Below are 12,413 nucleotides of genomic sequence, written 5' to 3'. Positions count from 1 at the left end.
GCCACACCCACCCGGCACCCAGTTTGGGGTTTGGGTTGCGGTTTGGGCACTCGGTCTCTAAAAGGTTAGCCACCACTGTTATAGTTTGTTACAGTCAGTCAGACGTTTAGACTGGATTTTTTTATCCACTTTATCCACTTACTGAGTCATTCCTAAGGTCCTGGGATAAGCAGATGTTGTTAAAGATATTGTATTATTTATTTATAATCCACTTATTGTTTTTATAAATAACTCAAAGTGGCAAACATACCTATTATTCTTTCTTTTATTTTCCCTATCTATGAGGTGGGTTAGGATGAGAATAAGTGACTGATCCAAGTCACCCATATATAAAGCAGGACAAGAATTCCCAATCTTCCAACTTCTACTCAGTTGCCTTAACCGCTGGACCAAAGTGACTATCAATATATTATATACTGTTCTACAGTATAATATATTGTAATATAATTTTTTATGTAATGCATCTTACAAATACAGACAATAGTGGAGCTGTTTCCATTTTGTAGCCTCATGGCATGGGAAAAGCCTTGATACAGTAGTACAAACTGAATCCAAACCTAAGTGAAAACTTCAGGGCATGGTCCTTTTCCTTTAATGCTAACTTACAGCTTAGCTTCATGAAGGCATTTCAACAACCAAACCATAAATCCATGAAATCTACAAGCAATATCTTCTTTAAAACTCAGTCAATAAACACTTATACCACTATTTTACGTCAGCTACAAAAATCCCAATGATCACTACATGCAGTGGTGAGATTCAGCCGGTTCACACCACTTCAGCAGGACCAGTACCTAATTTTTTTTTGCCCAGGCCCAGAATGGACTTCTGGAAGCCACATCCACACAGAGAACCAGTTGTTCACATATTTGAATCCCACCACTGACTACATGGTATCAACCAGTTTTCCATATCTCTAGAGAGATACGTCAAGTAGTCTCTAGGTTTTTGCAGCCAAAAGCTTGAAGACTCCCTAAGTTCTCAATGTAATTATTAAATAAGGCCAGGGAGACACACATTTTAGTTTTTCCTCATTCACAGAAGCTCCTTGGGCCACTTTCTCTCAGTCCAGACTGCCTAAGTGTGCATTGCAGTGGGGAGGGAACAGATGGAGGAAGAAAACTTTGTCTTCCGCCAAAAAAAAAAAAGCATAGGATCTCATTTGTTTATTTGGGCAATGGCCCTGAAAGAAATAACATTTAAACTTTCCTCTAAACTATTATTCTTATCTAAATTATACATTCTAATCAAATTGTTTTTAAATCAAAGGTGCCATCATTTCCTCCAAGTAGGTTACCTAATCCTTTTATCTTCTTGAAAACTTTGAGAGGTGGGTTAGATTGATAATCAAGGTTATCAATATTGACTTGAAAGTTGAACTTAGATCTGTCCTGTTCTAGTTTCATGTTGTACTGATATGTTCAGCTAGCTAGAGTTGAAAAATAATACATATGTAAAAATGTTACAGTGCACTTTTCATGTAAAAAATAAAGATACAGAATAAATCAAGATACAGGACAAATGTGTTCAGATCAGGCTGCCTTTTTTAGCATCTGGGATTTGTTTTGTTTTTTTTTCATTTGGGATTTTTAGATTATTTGCTACCTCCATTTCTACCTCCATGAGGCTAATAAAAGGAGACAATTATGATAGTGTTGGAAGTCAGCACCCACCTACCTTCCTAGAGAAGAAATTTTTTTGGGGGGGGACATTAAAAAAGAATATTATATTTCCCAAAAGGAATAATGAAACATTTTAGGCAAAGACAGCCTCAAGTCTCCCTCCCCCAAGCAGAAACCAAGCAGGTCAGTTTTTAGAAATGCAGATTTGATCATCCTTTCAGAAAGACCAGAACCAGGAAACTTGGAGCTGATGGGATTAGAAAGACAAAGACCCCTAGAACTAACAAACCCACACCCAAAAAATCCAACACAGGACATAACCATCAGCCACAGCATCAGGGAAGCAGGATATGATCTTTAGGACATTATAGGATTAACCGACCACCATCAAAATTCCAGAAAGGCACACTGAACCTCAGGTCAACGTTCATGCCACAGGAACAACTCCAAACACAAACACCCAAGAAGGTATAAAAGCCCACCACTTCCTGCTCCATGTAGTCAGCTTTCCCAGAGGCATTATTTCTGTCTGGCTTCTTTCTAAAGCAGTCTCATTTTGTTTATTCCTGGCTTGGCCTGGACCCTGATGAAGATTTGTCTTTCAACAATAGGAAAAAATAACACAAGGAGCTTAAACTGCAGCCCCCTCATGAAGTGCTAATGCAAACATTTAACATTCTTTGGTTTCCTTCTTTGATGTTGAAATCAACAAATTTACATCCTGCTTGTGAACTTTGGTAATTCCAGATTTTTGTTTCCTATACTGCCCCTGAATTTCTTTGACAAGTGAAAACATGTTCGTTTGAATCCTCCTTAGATGCATTTGGGGAGATCTGAATTATTATTTACAAAACAGATGAATATCTCTCTTCCTTGAAGTCACAACACCCCTCACTGGCAACAAGAGTCCTCTTTATCAAAACACTTGATGTGTTGGAGGGTATATTTGGTCTGAGTTGTGATATATTTGGAAAAAGTGGGGAGAAGGATTAAATTCCTGCCCAAGTTCATACGATAAACTTAAAACCCCTCTTCTCCTGTTTCTACTGAAATCAGAACTGAGAAAGTGAACATGCAACCTCACATGCAGGTCTGAAGCTTAGGACCTCGCTGTAGAAATTAAGATCCGACAGGATCCCTCGAGGCCTCTCTTAATGAAGAGCTGGAAGAGGCTCTAGGTTTTCACTTTATCCCAGACAGATTGTGAAGGAGGAGAGACACAGATATCAAATGAAACATTATGTTACAAAAAAATACTAACTAGGGTCAAGATCCACGCTCCTACACGCTTTTCTCAGGGATAAGTCCCAGGGATCTCAAGAGGGACTTGATGGCGAATAATTGTAGTGGTTGCAAAAATCGTCGTTGTCACTGTCGCCGTCTCTTGACGCTATAGCCTGTCTCACGCCCCTTACAGAAAATACGAAATAATTAATAAGCAAAGGGGGGGAGTATTTTGCTCTGCAGAAAACCTGATGTCGCCGGCACGCGTTCCCAGTCATGCATTTCTCCAGATATTCTTTGTGCTGGTGCGCCGAAGACGCTACGTGTAGGAGAAGTGAGAGAGCGAAGAGGGCGATCACATCGATCTCCACGGTAATCAGCGATTCGGCATTTGATTTGTAGCAGTGCCGGTAGCCGCCGGGAGAGGAAGTGGAAGGAAAGCTAGAAAAGGCTGTCCCTATTGCCGGGAAACTGAAACAAAGAGGTAGATTGTGTGAGAAAAGCACCACCTTTGAAATGGAGGGTGTCTCGTGGAAAAGGTTGCTACTGCCAACTGCCAGGTTGCCCGGGCCTTTAATTATTCCAAATCAGGAAGGCACTGAAACATTTGAAATGCTACTAGCATTGTGAAAGCCTTGTTTTTGTAGCGCCCCGTACCATGTAGCTGTCAAAGGTGCAACCGGATCATTGCAATTGGAAGATTAAATTACAGGCTTTCTTCTAAAGTCAGAGTTAACAGCTCTGGAGCACAAAATTTCAGGCCATGGTCATATTTTTTCAGTCCTAGTAAGAACAACTTTACAGTTAAGGAGCATTTCTCCCGCGTTTCCCTAAAACGCTTGTGAGATCTCTCTCTCCTGCCACAGATTTTAAAAGTTGGTTTAGTGTCCTGACTTTGCGAATAAATTCTCAGAGGTGTTTGTTGTTTTGAATATTTTGGTATAATCTGGTATTAATTGCAAGGTTGACTCAGCCTTCCATCCTTCCGAGGTAGGTAAAATGAGGACCCAGATTGTTGGGGGCAATAAGCTGACTTTGTAATAATGCTTGGGGGGGAGGGCGAAAGCCCTAATAAGCAGGCATATACATAGAATGAAGGCTACTGCTAAGCTTGTAAGCCACCCTGAGTCTTCGGAGAAGGGCGGGATATAAATGGAATTAAAATTAAAAAAAATAAAAAATAAATGATGGATATTGATCAATTAAAATAAATATTACCGATTTTATAATTATCCACATAACTTTGAAAAGATGCATTGCTCAGTACTACTTGCAAATATGCACATAAAAACTAGATACCTATACTATGATAAAAAGGAGGGTTTACTAGAATGCAAAAATCTAAAACATAATTGGATTCTATTTTTATTTTGTTGCATGGAAAGAACCTTAAAATATAAGCTCTGAAACATAAATGCAAGGTGACTAACGCAGGGAGAATATAAGGAGATTGTGGATCACTGATACACCAGTTTGCCTCACTGTAATCTTTATCCTTATATCCACTTCCATCTGGTGTGCTGGGTGTGACTGTTCTGGGTGGATAGTAATATTGCTGCCATCTATTTTTAGATGGAGAGATGCCCCTCTGATCTCACCTGGAATCTGGATATGGCATAAAACAAAACTTTGCTTCACCAGGAATAAGCTTTTAAGAAATGGCCCCAGATCATCTTTTTAACTTAATTACCAGGCCGACAAGGATTTCCTAGGGTCATGACTGTTGATGATGTTATAATTTTAAAGGGAAATGTCATGAGCAAATTCTCAGAGCACCCTCATCATAGCACAAGTATACAGGTGAAACTCGAAAAATTAGAATATCGTGCAAAAGTTCATTTCAGTAATGCAACTTAAAAGGGGAAACTAATATATGAGATAGACTCATTACATGAAAAGCAAGATAGTTCAAGCCATGATTTGTCATAATTGTGATGATTATGGTGTACAGCTCATGAAAACCCCAAATTCACAATCTCAGAAAATTAGAATATTACATGCAATCAATAAAACAAGGAGTGTACATAGAACAATATCGGACCTCTGAAAAGTATAAGCATGCATATGTACTCAGTACTTGGTTTGTGCCCCTTTTGCAGCAATTACTGCCTCAATGCGGTGTGGCATGGAAGCTATCAGCCTGTGGCACTGCTGAGGTGTTATGGAAGACCAGGATGCTTCAATAGCAGCCTTCAGCTCTTCTGCATTGTTCAGTCTCATGTCTCTCATCTTTCTCTTGGCAATGCCCCATAGATTCTCTATGGGGTTCAGGTCAGGCGAGTTTGCTGGCCAATCAAGCACAGTAATCCCACGGTCATTGAACCAGGTTTTGGTGCTTTTGGCAGTGTGGGCAGGTGCCAAGTCCTGCTGGAAAATGAAGTCAGCATCCCCATAAAGCTCGTCTGCGGAAGGAAGCATGAAGTGCTCCAAAATCTCCTGGTAGACGGCTGTGTTGACCCTGGACTTAATGAAGCACAGTGGACCAACACCAGCAGATGACATGGCTCCCCAAATCAACACAGACTGTGGAAACTTCACACTGGACTTCAAGCATCTTGCAGTGTGTGCCTCTCCATTCTTCCTCCAGACTCTGGGTCCTTGGTTTCCAAATGAGATGCAAAAGTTGCTCTCATCAGAAAAGAGGACTTTGGACCACTGAGCAACAGACCAGGTCTGTTTTTCTTTACCCAGGTAAGATGCTTCTGACGTTGTTTGTTGTTCAGGAGCGGCTTGACAAGAGGAATATGACATTTGAAGCCCAGGATCCATCTGTGTGTGGTGGCTCTTGATGCACTGACTCCAGCCTCAGTCCACTCCTTGTGAAAGTCCCCAACACTTTTGAATGGCCTTTTCCTGACAATCCTCTCCAGGCTGCGGTCATCCCTGCTGCTTGTGCACCTTTTTCTTCCACACTTTTCCCTTCCACATAACTTTTTATTAATGTGCTTTGATACAGCACTTTGGGAACATCCAACTTCTTTTGCAATTACCTTTTGAGGCTTTCCCTCCTTATGGAGGGTGTCAATGATGGTTTTCTGCACAACTGTCAGGTCAGCAGTCTTCCCCATGATTGTGATTCCTACTGAACCAGACTGAGAGACCATTTAAAGGCTCAGGAACCCTTTGCAGGTGTTATGGCTTAATTAGCTGATTAGAGTGGGACACTTTGAGCCTAGAATATTGCACCTTTTAACAATATTCTAATTTTCTGAGATTGTGGATTTGGGGTTTTCATGAGCTGTAAGCCATAATCATAACAATTATGACAAATCACAGCTTGAACTATCTTGCTTTGCATGTAATGAGTCTATCTCATATATTAGTTTCCCCTTTTAGATTTTAGATTTTAGATTTTATTAGATTTATATACCGCCCTTTCCCGAAGGACTCAGGGCGGTTTACAGGGCATTTTAAAATCGCATCAATATAAAATACAAAGTTAAAAGAGAATTAAAAGATTAAATTATCCCTAAAAATAAAACCCCAGTTAAAATTCTCAGCCTGGGTCAGAGAGCTCAAAGAGCCAAGTCTTCAGGTCCCAACGGAATGAGCGTAGGTCAGGGGCAGTCCTGAGCTCCACGGGCAGCTGGTTCCAGAGGGTAGGCGCACCCACAGAAAAGGCCCTCTCCCTGGGTGTTATCTGCCGGCAATCTTTTACTGAAATGAACTTTTGCACGATATTCTAATTTTTTGAATTTAACCTGTATGTCCTTCTTTTGGAGGACATATCTTTGTGCCTCCACTCCTATCTGTAAAGGAATTTAGAGATGACCTTGTTAAAAGAAGCAATAACAAAGGACTTAAGACAAGTGAATACTTAGTCTAGCACGAGAAAAAAGTTCAGAAGTTCTAATTTTATCAGTATGAGAGGAGATAGAAACTTGGACAGTCTTTCAAAATTTTGAAATAATTATGAGGTGCCCTGCAACAATAAAGTAATATTCTTAGAATGCCTGCTTGAGTTGTAATTCTACCACACTAATACCTGCATATATTGAGTAAATAGCTATTACTCAATATTCTGGGAACTGGAATATTCTTTTGCCAAAAAAATGCTGGTGAGAATTTCTTAGTTCAGGAGTTTCTTCTGAAGTGAGGTACTTATACATTAATGGAAGGAAAATGCATAACTACATTGGTGGACTATAGTTTGGATGAAGATCAGGGCCCAGTGTGCCCGTCTCACCATTTGAGAACCACAAATGAGCTCCACTGTTTGGACGTCTATCTGTTAAGTCCAGGAAACTACCGTAGCAGCTATAATCATACCATGGTACTTCAGGGGGATGCCCACCTCTGTGTTTTACATCTTCCACAGTCTATTGCTTTCTTCATGCAGAAGCCTGTTACATCATGTGAAAAACCATGACTTTTCACCAAAATAATGGTCTGGGTTGAGCAAGCAGGAGAATTGATTGTCCAAGGCCATTAACATAGTTTAAGTGTTTGTACATGTCTGAAACAGTTGTAAAGAATGGAAAATTTTGTGTGTATATTTTGTAAGCTGCCCAGAGTCACTTAGGTGAAATGGGAGGTGTAGAAATTTAATAAATAAATAAAGATACCTTGCACACTTGCAGAGCTCCACTAGATAGCCAGTGGTCAGAAATGCCAAATATTTCTTCACATCTTCTTTACCAGAAGCATGGGCATATGTATAGCTACAACAGTTTCAAAGCATGCAGCCACATAGTACATATATAGTTCAGTACTGTAGTATTTGCAGTATTAGAGATTCCCAACTGGATCAGGGGTTCCCAACCAGGAGTGCTCAAACCCCCTGGGGGTGCGAGATGATATTCCAGGGCGTGCAAAAACTTGTCTTTGAAAATTATAGTGTATTATGCATAATTCATTGCTGTTATTTTGAACTTTTGTAAGGGGTACAAGAATATATCAGAAGCATTCTAGGGGTGCAGGGTATAGAAAAGGTTGGGAGCCACTGCACTAGATGGGTATTTAATTTATAATTCCATCCACAGAATACTCAAGAATGTTAGAAAATGAAACCAGCAGCAGTAAGGATCGAAAGTTTCTGCTTATTTTCTGCTGCAAAGAAGCATCAAAGCCAAAATGACATCATTTGCAACATTTCATGATTATCACACACATACTATCATTTCCACAACCCAGAAACCAATGCTTCCCTATATCTAGTGAAGGGATTGGACAAATTAATCCAGAAGATGCCATTAGACAAGATGAGATCAGCAAATCATTTGTAGGGAGCAAGAATCTCAATGGATCAATGCTTTAAGTTTACAGAAGCTTCCAATTGTCTACTGATTTTTTATGCTACGCTAATATTTTTATTGGTATCAACACGCAATCTGAGAACTGTTCAGAGATTATTACACTCTATGGGGAGAATTCTGTTCATATGTTCAGCTTTGTATCACTTCTATTTTCATGTAGCTTGTTATTATTTACGTACTTTTACTCATTATTACCATTTAAAAATTTGTATCTTATTTTTTTTAAAAAAAAATCTTTTGTAAGGGCTATTGCCTCCAGTCAATAAATTGTATAACATCTAACCTGCCAACTTCATCATTTTCTCTTCAGTTATTCATTCTGTAACACAAAGTCTCCAAATCCATGTTACAAATCAATCAAAAATAATGTTTCAGCTTATAAAAAAAGTAAGAGTGATATATGCAGGTAATAGTCCTTTTAATTTTTCAATATTCCCATTCTCTTTTTAGTAATTGCAATGTCTCTGTTGTTCATTGGTCTGTTTGTTTAAAGTGCAAACTGGCTCTCCAATTTCTTCTTCCCAATAAACTGGTAATGGAGGCCATTGTCAATCTTAGTCATACCTCCTGTTTGCAGATAATATTGCTACCTGACTAGACATGTGCCACTCAAATCTTTTTATTTTTAGCAGTAGAAATCAATTGGGAAATATTTTGATTACACTAAGTCTTCTGCATATACCTGCATATAATAAGCAGTGGTTAGATTCTTGGGTAAAAATCAGTAAAAAAAACCTTCTGCAGTTAGAAAATAATAAGTAGTATTCACTAATTTTATATTGGTATATTAAAATTACTGAGATGGCAGATACGAACAGTTAGTATTACTACTATTTAACTTTGAGAATGGCCTTAATACAAAAGTTACAGTCTATGATTTCATCCCACTTATTAGTCAGAATCAGAGGGCATTTTGGAAAATGACACTCTGCTCTGCAGTAGGGGGCAGCAAAGGAACATCACTACATAAGTGAAAGGATACTGATAATTATATTAAATAAAAATTATAGGTATCTCTCTTGATGCAAAGCAAACGCCATGATACTCTTCTTCTGTTTCATACCTAAATGAAATTATCCAGGCAATATAATCTTATATGTTAAACATTTCACTTCATTTCTGTATTGTTTGTTATCTATGTACAGTATATGTGTGCGTATACAAAATACATAATAAGCAAAAGAAATGTGAATTTGAAAGCTAGGTAATTTGTGGTGCATGCTGGAAAAGGTTTGCATTCTAGTTTAAAACAGAATGCAGATGTAACGTTTGTTTAATTAAATTAGGTATGTTTGGACCTGGAAAATGCCACATTTGTACAATTACTATTTTCAAAGGATTAACAATCAATGTTTCTGTAATGTAGTGGGTCCGACACAAGGAAGAGACGCCAGCCGTAGTACGCGTTCAGCTCTTTATTGGGGGGAGTAGCGTACTGGAGAATGAGGGTTACCTGGCCTCCTTAAATAACTAGCCAGGTAGGCGGCCAGCCAATGGGGTTGGCCCTAGGTTTCCCACTGAAACTAGGTTTCCCACCAAAACCATTCAGGCCAACGCCCCCTGGTGGCTGTTGCTATGCAGGTGCCTGCATACATAACACCCCTCCCCCCTTAGAGAAGAACCACATGACAACTATAGAACAATATTATAACTAACTACATAACTATGTACACTGTGTGTTAATACAATGCAACTGTGGGGTGGTCACTTGCACACATAGTCCGCTAGGTATGCCGGTGCCCTGTGGGGTCTGGTGGACCGTCTGGGTGTGGCTTGGCCCTGGACTTGGGCAGCGGGCTCGCGATGCCCTTGTGCTGGGTTGAGCAGCGTCGGTTATAGGAGGCCATCCTCCTCTAGTTCTGGTTCTGAGTCATTTTCGGTTGGCCTGACCTCTCCTGGGGTGTGGCTACCCTTTTGGCTGTGGGTGGTGCACTCCGGGACCCTTCCTCTGAGTTGGTTGATATGTCGCCTTATGTGTCGATCCCCCTCCAACCCCACGATGTCAGAAAGAGACCCAGTTTTTTCAACCACGGTCCCCGAAACCTATGGATGCCGTGTCCCGTAGTTCCTTGCCCAGACCAGGTCCCCCACGTTGAGTACCCTGTGTGCTGATGGCCTATCCAACTCTGCTGCTACACGGTCAGGGTGCAGACAGTCAAGCTTGGTGATGAGGCGCTGTCCCCATCGTAGTTCTGCTGGGCTCTTTCCGGTAGCAACACATGGTGTGGTGTGTTGGGCAAGCAGAAATTTTGCCAGTCTGTGGTGCCAGTCCCCGCTGATGATGCGCCGGAGTGCGTCCTTGGTCGTCCTTACCATCCGTTCAGCTTGCCCGTTAGTCGACGGGTGGAAGGGTGCGGAGGTGGCGTGCCTAATCCAATTTGCCTTCAAGAACGCCTGGAAATCAGTAGCAGTAGACTGAGGCCCGTTATCAGACACAATTATGTCGGGGAGACCGTGTGTGGCAAAGAGGGCCCTGAGCACCTGGATTGTCCTTGCTGAGGTCATGTTGGGGACAGGGACTACCTCCAACCACTTAGAGTGGCTGTCCACTACCACTAAGAACAGTTAGCCCTGGAACGGCTCCGCATAGTCGATGTGAATGCGGGACCAGGGTGTGTGTGTGGCTTCCCACCTGTGCACTGGGGCGTGAGGCATCTCTGGCCTGGATCTCTGGCATGTGTAACAGGCCTTGACCCGTTCCTCAATGTCCTTGTCCAGCCCTGGCCACCAGAGGTAGCTTCTGGCCAGTGCCTTCATCCTGACCACCCCCAGATGTCCCTCATGTAAGGATTCCAATACCCTGCCCCTGACTGCGGTGGGAATGATGACCCTGCTTCCCCAAAGGAGGCAACCCCGGTGCGTGGAGAGCTCGTGACGCCTGGTAAAATAGGCCTGGAACTCAGGCCCCGGAGACTTGTCCTGCCACCCCGTGCAAACCCATGAGTGTACCCTGCTCATGATGTTGTCAGCAGCTGTGCTGGTTGCAATGTCCTTGATATGTACTGGGCATTCTGATAGTTCCTGCAGGGCTAGGATTTGTGTTGCTGGTGCCGGGTCTGGTTCAGTGGTGTCTATGGGTAGCCTACTTAGGCCGTCTGCGTGGCCCTTCTCCTTCCCTGGCTTGTGCACCAGCTTGCAATTGTAAGCTGCAAGGAAGATGGACCACCGGAGCATTCTGGGGGATAGTATTTGGGGGGTCTGCTTGTCCATTGTGAATAGGACTAGCAGGGGCTTGTGGTCTGTGTAGACAGTGAACTCCCTGCCATACAGATAATCGTGGAACTTCTTGATTCCGGACACGATTGCCAGGGCTTCCCTATCAATTTGGGCGTAGTTCCTTTCTGCTCCAGACAGCATCCTGGAATAGTAGGCTATGGGGATTTGCGCCCCATTAGGCTCGAGGTGACTTAGTACTGCGCCCACACCATAAGGGGATACATCGCACGCGATGCATATGGGCTTTGTTTCAATGAAATGGGTTACTGTGGACTTATCCGACAGTAGTGCCTTTAAGGCTCTGAAACTTTGGTCATGGACGGAAGTCCAGACCCATGCTGCCTGCTTGTCCAGGAACCTGTGAAGTGGCTATGCAATGGCTGCCTTGTGTGAAAGGAATGTGTGATAGAAGTTCAGCAGGCCCAGGAATGCCTGTAGCTCTGCCTTGTTCTTGGGTGTGGGTGCCAGTTTGATTGCCCTCACCTTGGACTCTATGGGGTGGATTCCCTTGGCATCTACCCTGAATCCCAGAAATTCCGTGGATTGGACCCCTATGCTGCACTTCTCCCTCTTCAATTTGAGCCCAGCAGTGCGCAGCCTGTTTAGTACCTCCCTCAGCCTACCTGCCAGTTCTTCCATTGGTGCTCCTGCGATCAGGACGTCATCAAAATAGGGACAAACCCCCGGGATGCCCCTGAGCGTCTTCTCCATGATCTCCTGGAAAATGCCAGGAGCTACGCTGATCCCAAACTGCAGCCTGTTCACCCTGAATGCTCCCCTGTGAGTCACTATCATCTGGGCATCCGCTGTTGCCCGGGTGACCGTGAGTTGCTGGTACGCCTGCCCAAGATCGAGCCTTGCAAAGATGGCACCGCCTTGGAGGGAAGCGAGAACATGGCTGACCGTGGGGACCGGGTAAGCATGCGGGTTTAGGGCGCAGTTCACCAAGCACTTGTAGTCGGCGCAGATCCCCACCTCCCCGTTGGGTTTGAGTGGGGTGACTATCGGGGTCTCCCATTCCCCCCCATCTACGGGCTCTAAGATTCCCTGGGCCACCAGCTTATCCAGTTCGCACTCGATTTTGTGCTTGAGCGTG

General features: G+C 42.7%; 1 protein-coding gene and 1 long non-coding RNA gene across 12 annotated transcripts in view; one reads left to right on the top strand and one right to left on the bottom strand.

Annotated features, from left to right (window-relative positions):
* Positions 1 to 3,179, bottom strand: part of TPK1 (thiamin pyrophosphokinase 1) — a 474,984-nt gene extending 471,805 nt beyond the window's left edge. For all 11 annotated transcript variants that reach the window (XM_081342927.1, XM_081342933.1, XM_081342929.1 and 8 more), the window contains exon 1: positions 2,884 to 3,179. The gene's annotated coding sequence lies outside the window, so the exon portion shown is untranslated. The remainder of the gene's footprint in view (positions 1 to 2,883) is intronic.
* A 92-nt stretch (positions 3,180 to 3,271) lies between these two features.
* Positions 3,272 to 12,413, top strand: part of LOC308677326 — a 43,561-nt gene continuing 34,419 nt past the window's right edge. Inside the window, exon 1 of the long non-coding RNA XR_014028453.1 lies at positions 3,272 to 3,330. This is a non-coding gene — a long non-coding RNA (uncharacterized lncRNA). The remainder of the gene's footprint in view (positions 3,331 to 12,413) is intronic.

The sequence above is a fragment of the Vipera berus genome (genome assembly GCF_964194415.1).
Source record: "Vipera berus genome assembly, chromosome: Z".
NCBI lineage: Eukaryota > Metazoa > Chordata > Lepidosauria > Squamata > Viperidae > Vipera > Vipera berus.
Note: the sequence above shows the minus strand (reverse complement) of the source record. Positions and strands in the feature narration are given on the sequence as shown.